General features: G+C 36.4%; 1 pseudogene across 1 annotated transcript in view; it reads left to right on the top strand.

The window, feature by feature from the left end:
• LOC144580000 (prostaglandin E2 receptor EP3 subtype-like) overlaps positions 1 to 17,015 on the top strand; it is a 45,074-nt pseudogene that overhangs the window by 25,567 nt on the left and 2,492 nt on the right. The window contains exon 2 of the transcript XR_013528813.1: positions 13,350 to 13,529. The product of XR_013528813.1 is annotated as a prostaglandin E2 receptor EP3 subtype-like (transcript). The remainder of the gene's footprint in view (positions 1 to 13,349; positions 13,530 to 17,015) is intronic.

The raw sequence follows: 17,015 nt of genomic DNA, 5'->3' as shown, positions 1-17,015 counted from the left end.
GGAAAGATGGGAGGAAGGAAGGAAGAAATGAAGGAAGAAAGGAAGGGAGGGCCTGGAGTCTTGGAAACGGTCGAATGTTGGTAGATTTGTCCACTAGAAGAAAATTCTAGAATCTGTTAACCCCTAAATGAGCAGGATACACTCTACCCTTGCTCTCATTAACTTATTTGTTAATTCAAAAAATATTTATTAATCTATTTGGCTTGACCCTTGCTGTGATATACCTAGAATATAAAATAGAATTGATCCATACCCTTGTAACAATTTTTTATTATTGAGAGAGACCAACAATTAAAAACAAGCAGCAATATAAAATGTTTAGGGATGACAAACGAAGTAGAGAATTATGGGAGTCCATATTAAGATTATATTAAGCTTTGCTTTTATCAAAGGAAATATCAAACAAATTGATGTTTTGAGACCACACATGAAATAAGTCAGAATTTTTCAAGTAAAGAAACAGAGGATGAGAGTTTTAAGACTTGAAGATCCACATTTGTAAAGCCTCAAATGCATGAAAGAACTGGCACTTTTAAAGACCTGTGAGAAGTTCAAGGTAATTGGAATATTGATGCATGAGGGTCAGAAATGATGATAAATTAGGCTAGAGAACACAACAGGTACTCACCAAGTAGAGGAGCTTGGAGTTTAAGTGTTTGTACTTTATACTCAGGGCAATGTGTATACATAAAGGACTTTTCAAACTGGAATAACAAGATTACATTTTCATTTTACAAGAATCCTTTGTAAGCAGCAGCATGGGCCAGACCAGATGGAGGCCAACATATGATGTTAGATGATTGTGATAGTTCAGACAAGCATTGATGGAGGCCTCAGTTTGTGGTCAATTGGGTGCGTAAATAAGAGAAGAGACACATTAAACAGAAAACATAAAAGGTTAATTGGAGACGTTGTGATTGATTGGATGTGAGGAATGTGGTGAATGTGGTGGAATGTGGAGAGAGACAGGCAGATGTAGAGAGACACACACAGAGACACGAATCAAGGCTAACTCCCAGGTTTCTGTTTTAGAGAACAGGATTTACTGCGATAGGGAAGATGAGTGGAGAAACACCTTTGAGGAAGAAGATAAGAGTTTCCATTTTGAAAGTGCTGAATTTGTTGTAAGACATTTAAACAAAGCCATGCTATAGCAGCGAAACTAATCAGTTTGGAACACAGAGAACTGGCCTATAGCATATAGATGGGTTTTGAAGCCATTGAGATGAAAGACCTCACCTAGTCATATTTTGAGAGAGAGAAAAACAGGAGCATATAAAGGGGACTGCAGAGGAATGCCCAGAAAGGCAGCAGAAAAATTAGTAACAAAATCAGAACAAATGGTCACCTGAAATTAGGGAAGAGAATTACTACACTCAGTTAGGACTGATGTTACAGATAAGTCAAAAGACTGGAGTTGATTCTGCAATCTTGTTGGTGGCCTTGGGAACAGCTCTGTCTTAAAATTTATGAGCACAGAGGTTGGGCTGTAGCAGGTTTTGGAATTAGTTTAAAGATAAGGAGAGTAGACATCTCTTTTGAGAAGTTTGGCTGTAACTTCTGGAACAGTCTATATGCAGGTAGGTGAGAACTCCACAGCAGATTTTATTTTCTCAAGGTGGCAAAAATTTGGACATGTTAAAATGTGAATGAGAAAAATGCCAAAAGTGGAAGAAGTTAACCATAAAAGAGGAAGGGAATGCTTGAGAATACATGGTCTCAGAAACTTAGGACGGGTAGTATCCAGGGGATAGATAGAGGCTTTGCCTTAGATAGACAGGTCACCTCTTCCAGTCAAATAAGAGGAAGGAAAAAGTGGATGGCTGCAGGTGCTGAAGTTGGTGGTAAGAAGATGGGAAGCCCCCTAAACAGACTCTGTGTGTGTGTGTTTCCGTGTGTATAAAAGAAAGAAAGCCCTGACTAGAGAATGTATTAGTATTGGGAAAGATACATTTAAGGACACCCCAATTCACTCATATTCACCCAATGTCCATCCCTAATATAAGATGCATCTATTTTGGATTCTCCTGTGAGATAAGGTCTTCATAAAATCTCCTATGAGATTTTAAAGGCAGTGTCATTTTGACATACTGCAGAGTTTAATAAGAATTTATCATATGAGATTAAAACCATATTCATTACCCTGCATTGTGTACTGACTGGGGCACAGTAAAGGATTCTTTTGCACGTCATGGCTGTATTGTTCATGAAGTCTGTCACAATGCCAATAATTTACCACGAAATTTAGTAAGCCATAATTGTTGATCAAGCTAAATGTTTGGATCAGATCAGTTATAGACTGTCAGACTACTTACCTCTTGTTAAATTATGCACACACTGATCTCCTAAGGATTCAACCTAAAATGACCACATTGTAGTTCTAGGATTGCAGCTCTAACTCTTTACCAATAAATGGATAAATGATTGATTATAGATAAGACACCAGCTACTCTAAATTTGTTGCTTTTTAAAGTGTAAAAAGTAGCATATTTATTATAAATAATTTGGGAAAGAATACAGGGAAGAAAATAGATATTGCCCTAATTCTCACCCAGAGAAAACTGCTCCTAGTATTTTTTTCTATATATAAGCACAGCTATTTTTTAAAATTTAGATTATACTGTGCAACATTTATTTTTACTTTTCACATTCTGAACATTTCTTCATGTTGCTAAATATTCTTCAATAGCATGATTTTCAATATCAAAATTAGAATACATATAAATTATGCATATGAAGGATTTTCCATAATTTAAACAATACTCTATTGTCAGTCATCTAGATTTCTTCTGATTTTCTATTTTTATATTGAGGCGACTATCTCTGCACACAAAACTAATTCATATCTCTAATTTTCTTTTCCTTTGAGTGTTTAGCTGTTTTTAATTGTCACTAATACTCTGGTTTTTTTTTTTTTTTTTTTGAGACGGAGTTTCGCTCTTGTTACCCAGGCTGGAGTGCAATGGCGCAATCTTGGCTCATCACAACCTCCGTCTCCTGGGTTCAGGCAATTCTCCTGCCTCAGCCTCCTGAGTGGCTGGGATTACAGGCATGCGCCACCATGCCCAGCTAATTTTTTGTACCTTTAGTAGAGATGGGGTTTCACCATGTTGACCAGGATGGTCTCGATTTCTTGACCTCCTGATCCACCCGCCTCAGCCTCCCAAAGTGCTGGGATTACAGGCTTGAGCCACCGCGCCCGGCCTTACTCTGGTTTTATAATGGATGACAGCAAAGTTGAACATTTTGTGTTTAAATGAAACTATATTTTGGGAGGAAAGAACTCTTAAATCTGAGCATTTAAAAATATTAATGTACTCTAATGTACATAAAGTACTTTATGACAGTGACATATTATCTAGACGTTCTTTTGACATCTGAGATCTAGGTGTTTGAAATACAGTAAAGATAACTCTTCTTACTTCTGTGTCACCCAGCTAATCCATCATCTATGATCCAAGAAATGAATCCTTCTATAGAATAGATTATGCCTTCCCCCTGTCAGCCTGAATTTGAATACTTACTCGGATATTGACATTCTGTGACTTTTCTAATAGAAAGATAAGCATTTATCTAGACATATGTCTTGAGCTATACTGAGCCAAGTCATAAAGAATTTATAGTTTACACTAATTGAAAGTGAAATTCTTACATAGCAAATAATGTGGAAGTGGGCTGCTGGCTTCTTTATAATTTTGATTTTTCATATCCAGTAACTGAATAATAATTCTGCATTACTAAACATTTTTAAACTTCATATTTCAGGTGAGTTTTCTAAAGTTGCTTTATTAGCTAGAAATTCAAGGAAAATAGACATATTACATTTATTTCCTTGCAGTATTCCCCTAAGCATTTTCTGTTCTCTTTGTGTCAAGGCATTTTGTTCTGGAAGTATATGCAATAGTGTGATAATGGGTGTGGCATGGGAAGAGATATGCTATGTAAATTGAAGGTATTAATTATTCCTATCTCACTTCAATTTTGGCAACTGCACTACTAGATGGAGATGATATACAGTATGTATGTGTGAATCACGTTTTAGAGAAGGAACAAGTTAACAACCAAAATTAGATAACTAGTCTCCAAACTAGAAGCAGAATTAAATCAGACTTACAGAATTTCTTTAACTCCTGGTCAGTATGTTTGCCAGAATCTGCTACTTCTTTTAATAAAAATACCCCCACCACGCCCCCCACAACACACGTACTCTGCTGACATACACCAAAGCTTCATGAATCTTGTCCTTTGTTCTCATACACTGTCTTCTAACTTTGTAATTTTTCTCTTTTCTACATTTGCCCCTTGGAGTTTTTTTGAAGAGGAATTTTGACTTTTGTTTCACACCTTTTTCCTGTAGGTTTTAATTCTTTTCCAAATAAAATCTTTTCATTTTCCAGCTTTGCACCAAAAATTATCAGAAAAAAAAACTGTAGAAGTGTATGCAGGGGCCATCCAGTTCAGCCCCACTGCTTACTAGTAAATTTAGTAAAGTTCAGAGATAAATGACTTTTCTAAAGTTGTAAATGATGGCAAAACCGACAATATAATTTAATTGATTCTTAATCCATTGCTATTTTTAAAAATCTTATTAAATTACATAGTAGATTAAGTGTCACAAATTCTAGTAATTTTTTAAAATGTTTGTGAGATGTTTATTTATAATGTTTTCAGCTTAAATAAGGAAGGGAAAGCTTTCAAAACAGTAGTCTAGGATCCAGAGGTGATCTGACTACTGGAGAACGTTGTAACTAGATTGGAAAGACTACAATTGTTTCTTAATCCACAGTGAAGCTTCTTCCCATGCAAATCCTTCAAATTATGTAATTAACTAGTTTAAAGGGCCCAGACTGGCTTTAGTATGTTATGATGAAATACACTTATCAAACAACAGAGGGGAATTTCCAGCAGAGCAGGTTATTCTTCCATTGCCTAACAACAGAGAATTATGGAAAACAAAACATCACAGATAAAAAGTGGCTTGTGAGGAAACTTCTGTTAAACACTTACATTACAAATAAACTGGAAATGCATAAACAACCCAGAATTGAGCCTAAATGCCATTAACCAATTTATTTCCTCTCCCAGGAATTAATTTTTCTGGGTTTACTCATTTATCATCTTTAATAAATATGTGTGGCCTACAATCTAAAGCACTTTTAAACTAAGAAGTGAAGTACTAAAGATGTTTAAATGCATAATTATAAATCCTGCTGCAATATAATAAAATCCAAGGGCAGAATATTAAAAACAGCTTCCGTGATTAATGCTTTGAACACTTAAAAGAACATTATCACTGGGGAAAGGGCAAATCATTTTTTTTCCTTTAGGATGGAACAGGGTAATTGTACTTGACAGTAGTCAGGGATGGGTAATATACAGGTCACGGATGTAGTTGTGTTCCTGGTTATCTTAAGTGCATAAAGAGCTCTCTATTTCTGCTGATAACCAAGGGAAAGCTCTGCTAGAGGGCCTGGGGAAGTCACGTGGAACCCAGGGAAGAGGCTGGCAGAAGAGCTGCAGCTCTGTTCTGCTAGAATTGGTCTCACCACTCCTTTTACCAGGTCATTTGTTATACAAGGCTGTTCAAAAGGAGAAATAGTGCAGGGTATATGTGTGTTTGCTAAAAACAGTGAACAGCCTGTCTGCTAGCTGAGCATCCTGCTTTTTCTTTGTCTCCCTCCCTTGCATGACATAAAATTGCACTAATAGGAATAATTAATTCTATCAGAAATCTGCATATTCATGCCTAAAGTTTTCTCTCAAAGCCTAAACAGTCTGAAAAATATTTGCAAACACATACAGAAAAACTGTAATCACTATATAGCTGCTTAAATATAGAGACTCAACAGATGGATGCTTATTTGAACTTATGTTGAAAATTGGATGAAGAATTTGGAGCCCCATTTCCATCTCTGCTGCCATTTGGAAATGGCAGTAGCATGCTCACTGCATCTAATTCCAGTTATCTCTGTATTGCACATCTCATGATTTCTGGGAAAAGCTAGAGTGCCTCTCCTTATGTGCCAGCTACTGCTATAGAGCTTGGTTTTATAATTTCATAATCACTTTATTCTCAATAGGAAATTACAGTGTACTAAACAGTGTAAGGCATATGAAACCTATATTTGCCTCATAAAATTAATTTTAAATTATTAGCCTCACAAAAATTAATTTCCAATGAAGGAGGAATGTGTAAAATGACTAAAATCTCATTTTAATAAGTAATTTCATGAATTTTTCTGATCGCAAAAAATTAGACTAATTCTTTATTTTATAAAGAAAATAAAAATATAATTTAAGTGAGTTTTTACATAATTCTAGACCAGGCCCAGAATACTCTCTAGAGGATGGTAAGTGGTCAAATATATTTAACCATTGGGTGGGGTAAAGGGCTGAAAGAGAGAAGCAAAACTTTTCTAATAGTTTACAAAAAGAGGGGAAGGGATTAATAAGCTTTTTTTGCATAAAGCCAACTGAGTTGAAAATATTAATTTTATACCTTTTAGTCAAACACATTGACATCTAACTGATGCCACTAGAATACAGGCATTCGTTTTTGCATGTTGTAAATTTAGAAATTGAGATAATTTGGATAGGAGTTAGAATGAAGTTTACTTTTACCTTATTTTTAAGTTTCCTAAGAAAGTGAAAAATCTAAACAAGCTTCCCAGGCTATTTTATGTGTGAGAATGAGAAAATCGTTTTCAAGCTCATTCCTTCCTCTTAACATTGGTTGAGAGCTTAGTGTGTGGGTATATTTGTTTTCTACTGCTGCTATAACAAATTATTATAAGCTTGGTGGCTGTATTAGTTCACCTGAGACTTGATATAAAGAACTACCTGGGGCCAGGAGCAGTGGCTTATGCCTGTAATCCCAATATTTTGGGAGGTGGAAGCAGGTGGATTCCCTGAACCCAGGAGTTCCAGACCAGCCTGGCCAACATGGTGCAACCTCGTCTCTACTAAAAATAAATCAACTAGCCAGGTCTGGTGGCAAGTGCCTGTGGTCCCAGCTACTTGGGAGTCTGAGGCACGAGAATGGCTTGAACCCGGGAAATGAAGGTGGCAGTGAGCCAAGATTGCACCACTGCACTCCAGCCTGGGTGACAGAGCAAGACTGTCTCAAAAATGCATGGTTCTGCTGGCCTTACAGGAAGCGTGGCTGGAGAGGCCTCAAGAAACTTGTGAAAATGGTGGAAGGTGAAGGGGAAGCAGACACATCTTCGCATGGCAGAGCAGGAGAGAGAGCAGAGAGGAAAGTGCAACATACTTTTTTTTTCTGTGGTGGAGTCTCACCTGGTCACCCAGGCTGGAGTACAATGGAGCGATCTCAACTCACTGCAACCTCCACCTCCCAGGTTCAAGCAATTCTCCTGCCTCAGCCTTCCAAGTAGCAGGGATTACAGGTGTGCACCATTATGCCTGGCTAATGTTTTGTACCTTTAGTAGAGATGGGGTTTCACAATGTTGGCCAGGCTGGTCTCAAACTCCTGACCTCGTGATCTGCCTGCCTCAGCCTCCCAAAGTGCTAGGATTACAGCTGTGAGCCACTGCACCCAGCCAGGGCTACACACTTTTAAACAAGCAGATCTCATGAGAGGTCACTCACTGTCATAAGAATAGCAAGGGGGAAGTCTGCTCCCATGTTTCAGTCACCACCAGGCCCCTCCTCCAACACTGAGGATTAGCATTTGACATGAGACTGTAGGGACACAGAGCTCAACCATGTCAGTGGCTCAAGAGCAACACATGTTTCTCTAACTGTTCTGTAAATTAGAAGTCTGATAGATCTCACTGGGCTAAAGTAAAGGTGTCACAGGGCTGCATTACTTTTTGAGACTCTGAGGGAAAAGTGTTTCCTTGCCTTTTTCAGTATGTAGAAGAGGCCATCCTCATTCCTGACCTCCTGGCTCCCTTTCTCCACCCCCAAAGCTGGAGACACTGTGTATTTCTAACCATTCTTCTGTAGTCATGTCTCCCTCTGGCCACAGCTGGAGAAAGTTCTCTGATTTTCAGGACCCTTGTTTTTACACTATGTCCACTTAGATAATCCAGAATTTATCTTCCCACTTCTGGGTCCTTTACCTTAATCACATCTGTTGAGTCCTTTTTGCCTTGTGTGGTAACATATTCACAGATTCTGGGGACCAAGAAATGGATATCTGTGTGTGTGGTGGGAGGGGCATTATTCTGCCTACTATGATGGGAGGTAGTATTCAGCTCATAGGCTGATAAGCCAGCCAGCTTCAGAATATATTAATATAAATATATTTTAAATAAATTCAGTGTATAATAATCCGTTATTTATCAAAGAAGGGAATAATCATCTGCTTTCTGTGTATAAAACACTTTCATTATTAACACCATTTGAAATGTTTTTATATGCACATATATATATATTTTTGAGACCAAGTCTCACTCTGTTGTCCAGGCTGGAATACAGTGGCACAATCTCGGCTCACTGCAACCTCTGCCTCCTGGGTTCAAGTAATCTCCTGCCTCAGCCTTTCAAGTAGCTAGGATTACAGGCACACATCATCATGCCCAGCTAATTTTTGAGTTTTTAGTAGACAGGATTTCACCATGTTGCCGAGGCTGGTCTCAAACTCCTGGGCTCAGGATCCACCTGGCTTGACCTCCCAAAGTGCTGAAATTACAGGCATGCACCACCACACCCAGCCTATGTACATACAGTTTTAAAATTAAATTAATGCTATTGATTAACAGTAAATTATAGTTAAATAGCAATAATTCCATTGCCTTCCACAAGTCTGCATATTTTTAATAATATAATTATAACAACAAAACTTTATATGTAAAAGTATCTTATCGTCTGTTTTTTTCACTTAATACTTATATATACTATTTATGAATTGTTGTTTTATTAAGCTTTACACCTGATGTTAGAGATGTATGTGTTTATAATTTCTTGTTAGTATATATAATGCTCCTCTGAACATTTATTTATTTGCTTTTATTACTATTTTCTTTTATTAAATAAATCATTTGGAAAAATTTCTGTGAAAGAAATTACACAGGAGGATTGCTTGAAACCAGAAGTTTCAGATCAGCCTAGTTAACATAGTAGACCCCATCTCTACAAAAATTAAAAATATTCGTTGAGTGTGGTGGCATATACCTGTAATTCCAACATCCTGAGAGGCAGAGACAGGAGGATCATTTGAGCCCAGGAGTTCAAGACTACAGTGAACTATGATTGTGCCACTGCACTCCAGCCTTGGTTATGGAATGAGACCCTGTCTCAAAAAACAAAACAAAAAAACAAAATGAAAACAAAAAAAATTACAGAGTTAGAACATTTGGCTATCTACTGCTTTTCTACCTATTCTCCTCTTGTTATTTCTTTATAGAACAATAATTTTGTTTGGGTTTAGGGGGCAATTTGGCCAAAAACCATGAGTCAAGCCCAAGAGCATGAATTTGCCTTATAAGCCAAAACTGGAAATTCCCATCCCCTCTGTTAGGGATCAGTTTAAGAATAAAAGCTGACTAAATAAGACAAAAAAAATGGCTGAAGACCAATGTCACAGAGTCTTGTAAGAATTTTGTTGTACGTATTTCCTCTCTTGCCTGTCTGCTTAACCTGCTCTACCTGTTTTTTTGTTGTTATATACCTGTATTTTAAAAATAAAATTGAGATTACATGAGCAGAATTGGCAATACCAGAAATCCTGTGACCCAGCTCTCTTTTTGTATTGACGTAGCAACACTGGGACCAGTCAGTATCAGCTTGCTGGCAAAAGACGCAGAAAATGGGGAATTAAAAGAATCAAATATTTACTTACTTCAAGCTAATATAGTCAATTACATCTTTTGGCTCACAATAGTAGTCCATTTTGCCAACAAGAGTGGAAAATACTCAAACCTGATGGCTAAGTATCCTTTTTCCCAGAGCAAATCAATTTCAGATATGTCAATACTTTGTTCATTTGCTTGCAGTCAAGGTTAGTAACCTTGGAGCTGGGTTCCTACATGTCAATGTTATGTCCACTTTAACTCTTAGAGTCCCACCTTTTCTTCCCCCATACATCCAAGTTTTTGAGGGACATGTGGATGCCTGCTAGTATTGTCTGTCTACTACAAATGTGTGTTTATATCTTACACACAGACACACACACACACACACACACACACACACACACACACACACACACAATTGTAGCCCTTCAGAGGACAGTGGTTTGGAATGATCAGGAAAGACTCAGATGGTCCTGAAAGACATGGAAGTCTCGAAGGTAGAAATGAATGCTAGGATTAAAAGTGTTCCAGGGGTAGAAAATAGAAAGAATAAAGGCCAAAAGTGAGGTAAGAATAAAGGGATGTTCTAGCATCCCTTTGATGTTTGTGGGAGACAAGGCTGGAAAGAATAGTTTGGAGAATATTGTAGAGGGCTTTGAATTTCTTTTTGGTGGACAATGGGAAGACATTGATGATTTTTTAGTTGGAGAGGATTTGATCACAGCTGGGATTGGATCTGCACCTGTGATGGGCAGATATCCATATACACTGCCTTAGTCTACTTGGCTTAAATAGCAGATGTTTATTTCTGACAGTTCAGGAAGCTGAAGATTCTAAGATCAAAATGCCCACAGATTCAGTTTCTGGTGAAGGCTCTTTTCCTGGCTTCCAGACCTCTGTCTTCTTGCTGTGCCCCAAGTGACTGAAGGAGAGACTTATGGGTTCTTCTCCCTCTTCTTATAAGGATAATAATCCTATCATGAAAGCTCCACCCTCATAACTTTATCTAAACCTAATTACCTCCCAAAGGCCTCACCTCCTAATACCATTACATTAAGGGTTGGGCTTCCACATATAATTGGAAGGGAGGCACAAACATGCAGCCCACACATGCACCATCTGGGTGTCTGTTATTACCATAATTCAAATGAGAGGAAGACCTGAACAAGGATGCAAATGCAACAAGAGCAAAAGGCATTGCAGAGGAGAGGGAAAGAAGAGTTCACAGACTCGGAGATGTTGAGTCAGGGTGAGTTTAAGAAAGTGCCATCATTGGAATTGTAGTTAAGTGGTTAGGAATGTTTTGGATGTGCAGAGATGTTGAATTCGATTTAAGTTATGTGAACTGAGGGCAGAACATAGAGATAAGTGCAAGCCCATGAGAGAGAGATTAACTTCAATAGAAATGTACTGTGAGCAAAAAAACACAAGCCACACATAATGTAAAGTTTCCTAGTAGCTGCATTTTTTAAAAGTCAAAAGTAACAAGTGACATTAATTTGAATAATATATTTTATTTAATTCAATCTATAGAAATATTATTCCATTATATAATCAATATAATCTAACATTGCAATGTGCTTTGGCCACATGTCAAGTACTCAATAGCTGTATAGGTCTAGAATGGTAAATGTAGGAGCCAGTTACAAAGTCAGCTCTTTTCTTTTTTCTTTTTTTTTTTTTTTTTTGCTGAGATGGAGTTTTGCCCTTGCTGCCCAGGCTGGAGTGCAATGGTGAGATCTTGGCTCACTGCAACCTTGGCCTCCTGGATTTAAGCAATTCTCCTGCCTCAGCCTCCAGAGTAGCTGTGATTACAGGTGCCTGCCACCACACCCAGCTAATTTTGAATTTTTTTAGTAGAGATGGGGTTTCACCATGTTGACCAGGCTGGTCTCAAACTCCTGACCTCAGGTGATCCATCTGCCTTGGCCTCCCAAAGTGCTGGGATTACAGGTGTGGGCCACTGCACCCAGTCTAAAGTCAGCTCTTTTCTTTGCTTGTGAATGTGAACCCATGTTTAAGTTGTTCCTGCTTTTTTGCCATTATGAACAAAGCTCATATGAAATGGTCATATACACAACTCTTGGTGCAGGTATTCTGGACAGTATATTCCTAGGAGTAGTATCGCTGGGAAATAGCAAGTGAAATAGTGCCAATTTGTTTTCTAAGGTGGTTGTTCCAGTTTATACGCTCACTAGTAATGTGTAAAACAGTCCTCTCCCACCAGGTGTGGTGGCTCATGCCTGTAATCCCAGCACTTTGGAAGGCGAAGGTGGGTGGATCACGAGGTTAGGAGATTGAGACTATCCTGGCCAACATGGTGAAACCCCATCTCTACTAAAAATACAAAAATTAGCTGGATGTGGTGGTGCACATCTGTAGTCCCAGCTATTCAGGAGGCTGAGGCAGAAGAATCACTTGAACCTGGAAGGCAGAGGTTGCAGTGACCTGAGAGCATCTCCAAAAAAAAAAAAAAAAAAGGAGAGAGAGAGAGTCCTCACCTTATTCCGCATCCTCAGGAAGAGTACAGTCACATTTCTTCATTTTGATTAATTGAGCCAGTATAAAACGGCTTTGTATTTTGTTGTAATTTAAATGTTTTCTGATGATTACTAAGTTTGAACATTTTTCATAACCATAAGAGGATTTTTCATTCAAATATGAATACATATTATATAACGCATGTACTGTCATTAAGTGTTGTATATTTCTTCAAATATAAAAATTTGTTCTCTCACAAATACATATTATATAACTCATATACTGTCATTTATATGCTGTAAAATATAAAAATTTGTTGTCTCTAATACTTATTGAACATCTGCTACCTGCTACATATTGATCTAGGCACTTGTGGAAAAAATAGTCCCAAATTCCTGCCATTGTGGAGTTTACATTCTAGTGTATGTTGGAGGGGGTAAAGAAAAGTTAAATACTGTACATTATATGGTGTTAGTAAACTTGGGTTTAAGTCTGACTCATATATTTCACCTCATTAAATCTTGGGTTCTGCAAATGTGAGAAGGAAGTGGCAATACTACCTATTGCATGTTGTTTATTAAATGCATATAAAGCACTCGGCACCTGATCTGGTAAAAAGTAAGGATTCTGAAAATGTCAATGGCAATAATAATAATAATAACAACAATATTATTTTCCCCATTTCTTGCTTCTACTTTTTCTTTAGTAAGTTTTTTAGTTAGAACTACCAAAAATTTAAGGTTAGCATATTTTGGTTGTTGTTGAAGTAAGTGTTGGCTCTCCTTTAGGTGAACTTGTGTTTTCTGCAATGAGCCATGACTTTGGCTTATTTTGAGATGTGTTATTTTCAAGCTTCTTAAATTCCAAGAACCAGGAGCCTGAAGACATGCATGTTTTAGAGAGCTACATCATGTTGAATAGCCACAAGTGTGGGAAAATACCTAGGAATGTCATGTATAATTCAGGACTCTGATCTCTGAGTATATTGAATTAATCATTTCAATCCAACAACCAATTATTGAAAACCGACTATGTGCAAAGTACTGTGTGGAGGGGATGCATATGACATTAACTAATCTTTGAAACAATTATTTGTCCCCCTTTCTTAGATAATGATGTTAAAAATGATCTTCAATCAGACATCAGTTGAACACTGCAAGACACACATGGAGAAGCAGAAAGAATGCAACTTCTTCTTAATAGCTGTTCACCTGGCTTCACTGAACCAGATCTTAGATCCTTGGGTTTATCTGCTGTTAAGAAAGATCCTTCTTCAAAAGTTTTGCCAGGTAGCAAATGCTGTCTCCAGCTGCTCTAATGATAGACAGAAAGGGCAGCCTATCTCATTATCTAATGAAATAATACAGGCAGAATCATGAAAAAAAAAACACTTAACTTGCATGTGCACAGCTTTTGGTAACAAATATCGCTAAACCTTACTGTGAATTTAGGCATCTCTGGCATGCCACTGTTTATGCATTGAGTGGAATTTTTAATATAAAGCTAAATGGTCTTAGAAGCATGGAAAATCCCCTATGTGCCAAAAGTAGTGAAACACAAACAAGAGAAAATATATTAATAACAGTCTAGTGTTTTGGTTGAGTCTGCCATTTGTAGCTGAATATGTGATTAATTATGTAATGAAAACATTTTTTATAAATGATCTTGGTCTATTGGGGGGGCAGGGATGGTTGACATTCCAGTACACTGAATCCTTGCAGAATTTAACCACATATATTATTAAAGACAAGGGATAGTAGTGTGTTTTTCTTCAGAAATACTGCTGTGTTCTCTTTCATTGCCTCTTTTGCTTTTTTTCTGTCACTTTTTTCCTCCTTACAATAAAAAAAAGTTTAATTAGGGTTAAAATGTATAATATATTTATAATATTCATTGATTCTGTTATTTAAATATTGCTCAATCTAGCAAATTAGCTCCTAACCTTACAAAGTTTTAGTTGGATTGATAATTAGGTTTACTCTTTGTGTGAGTAAGAGCCAATTCCATTTGTTTGAAATATGGAGTTTGTGACTACCCAACTTGCTGATTATCCTTCCTTTTGCCTATATTTTACTTTCCTATAAGCCTGAGGAAGATTCATAAAACTAACCTATGAGAGTCATAAAGCAGTTCTTCAGAATGCTATGTAAGGACCAATTTGAGCACTAACTATAGGTGGTCTGAATATATATTTCCCTTGATTTTTTCCCCAAAAGTGTTCTCTAGTCTTTTGACTTTTTAAATTCCAATACTGATCCCAAAACAAATAAATATTTGAAGATTCAATGAATACTTTCCACAGTTTGGCCTATTTATATAAGAAAATTAATAACATTGACCCCTCACAGCTCTTCTTCTGCCTGCTCCTCAAAGTGGCCCTATCCAAATATTTATTACTAAAATGTTTTTCCTACAGTCCACAAACCTCTATAGCTAAGCTTGACTTAGTTGTACACATGTAGATCACTACATTTAGTTTTGGGAATTGCACTTCTTAAAAAAGTCTCCCCACCAAACATAGCACTCCTGTAAGTTAGGCCTACACAATGCTTGCCATATTCTTTGGTGCATTCATTTTGTAAATCTATTAACTTTTTATTGTGAAGATTTTCATTTGCAGTTCCTTGCACTGCTTTTCTAGCTTTTTAAAAGATTGAGATTTATTTATTCTTTTTGTAGTAACTGCATTTGTGTGTGTTTAGTGGTCATTTGGTAAATAATTAATTTCCATAGGTACAATATGTCTGTCTGATTAATGTATACACCAGCCTATGTCAATCAGTACTAATCATTTTAAATGACATGCTAAATTGAATTCGAAGACAAAATCTACTGAGGGTGCTTATATAATTCAGGATGGTTCTACTAATGTAAATTTTGGAAAAAGTGATAGTCTATACTAAAACCTCTCCATGCCATAGAATTGGATTATCCCATCGGTCACCTCATGGATTATAACATAAAACTACCTAGTTTTTTCAAAAATGCATTTAAATGTCATAATAAAGAGGCTTTACCTCTTGGGTGGTCCTGTGACCCCAAGTTCTAATCAGGCACTGTGAATTTGAGTGGTGTGAGCATGATTTCTTCTAGCACCTCGTATAACACCTGGAATATAGAAATTGTCCAATAAATATTTATTCAGTGAGCCAATGAGCAGAAGTTTGCCAAAACTGAGTGCACATTGGCAAGGCACATATCCTGTGATTAAAGTGCTTCATGCCATTACAGTCAATCAGGCTGATAAAGTGAATTATTTTCGCTTATTTAATTACAGAATTTGAATTTATCTTCAAGGATGTAGTGTCATATTGCTGTACCACAAAGTGCTTTATTTATACTAATAATTTAGGAGACTGATACTTCCAAATGGTAATGGAGATTACTATCAAAAGAATATCACTTTTCATCAAACCACAAAAAATACAGAAAGGCAAAAAGCCTGAAGCTTATTCTTAACTGCAAAATAAATTCCTGCCCAGGGGTTATGTTTTAGAAAGGGATGAATGGCAGGTATTTTTGTTTTGTTTTGTTTTATAATAAGCTTGAAAGGGAGGTGGAAAAGAGAGAAATTATGTAAACGGCATGTGCGTTTTGTTAGCTAGGCATTTGTTAGTCTGGGGAAACCTGATAAGTAATGAAAATCCCAAATGATTTCAGCCTTTTGTTGTTGAGGTTCGGTTTCAGAGATGTACAGAGACTAGAGTAGTGGTTAGAAAGAGGACATATGTAGTCACAGCAGAAAGACGTGTCTAAGTTTAATTTTATTGACCTTCAAGTTCACTCTTACATACATAAGTCTAATCAGAAAAAAATGCATGTATAGATTATGACAATTCCTTGAACTTTGAAGTATTGGTTAAAAGACAATTAAAGGCCAAGAAAACCATGTGGGAAGAAGTAAGCAAATGGAATATATGTAAATATTTCTATATGGAATGTATGTAGAAATATATGTAAAATTAGCAAGTGTCAATTTTACAAAACAGTGCTGATTTTCCAAACAATGAATTTATATACTATGCTGAGTCATAGAAGAGAATGATCACACATTATTTAATGAGAAGTTTATTTTTCAAATAAAATAGATATGGTGAATGTCTTAAAAATATCTTGAAGTTGAAGAAACAAAATGAGTTATCTCAGTATTTACCAAATTAACCTAGTGCTCTATGTGTCCCAAGATATTGCAGGTAAATGTAAGTGTTTAATCATACCAGATTTAAACTAGTCTGAAATATTGAGTATACATATATTTCTACTTACACTTCTTTATTTTATAAAATATCTCTTTACTGTGTTGCAGAAAATAATTGTGAAACCTTATGTAAGTTAACTATGGAAGATCCTGATTGAGTGACAGACAAACTAAAAATTAACAAACAGTATTTTAATAATGAGATAACTGTGGCAGTATTCTAACATTGCATTTTCTAGTAGATTAGGCTTTTTATTTATACAATGCTTTTTATAATTTGTTCTTTTTGACCCCAAATTAGTAATCAGCTTTCAACCTTCTCCATATCAACAATTATTTAATAGTTCTTTTGGTTGAGATCAACTCAGAAAAAGAAAATAGAAAACTTCCATTCTTTGAAATTTTATACATACATAATATCTATTTCTTTTTGTAATTTAATCCCAAAAGCTCCTCCTGCAATATACCAGATTCTAGGAGGTGAATAACACAAGGAGACTACAGAGTATTTATTATTGCAAACAGAAAAGGCTTAATTTGAATAATTAAAATTTCTATTTTTTGTCTATATAACAAG

This window comes from Callithrix jacchus, chromosome 17 (genome assembly GCF_049354715.1).
Source record: "Callithrix jacchus isolate 240 chromosome 17, calJac240_pri, whole genome shotgun sequence".
Classification (NCBI taxonomy): Eukaryota; Metazoa; Chordata; class Mammalia; order Primates; family Cebidae; genus Callithrix; species Callithrix jacchus.
Note: the sequence above shows the minus strand (reverse complement) of the source record. Positions and strands in the feature narration are given on the sequence as shown.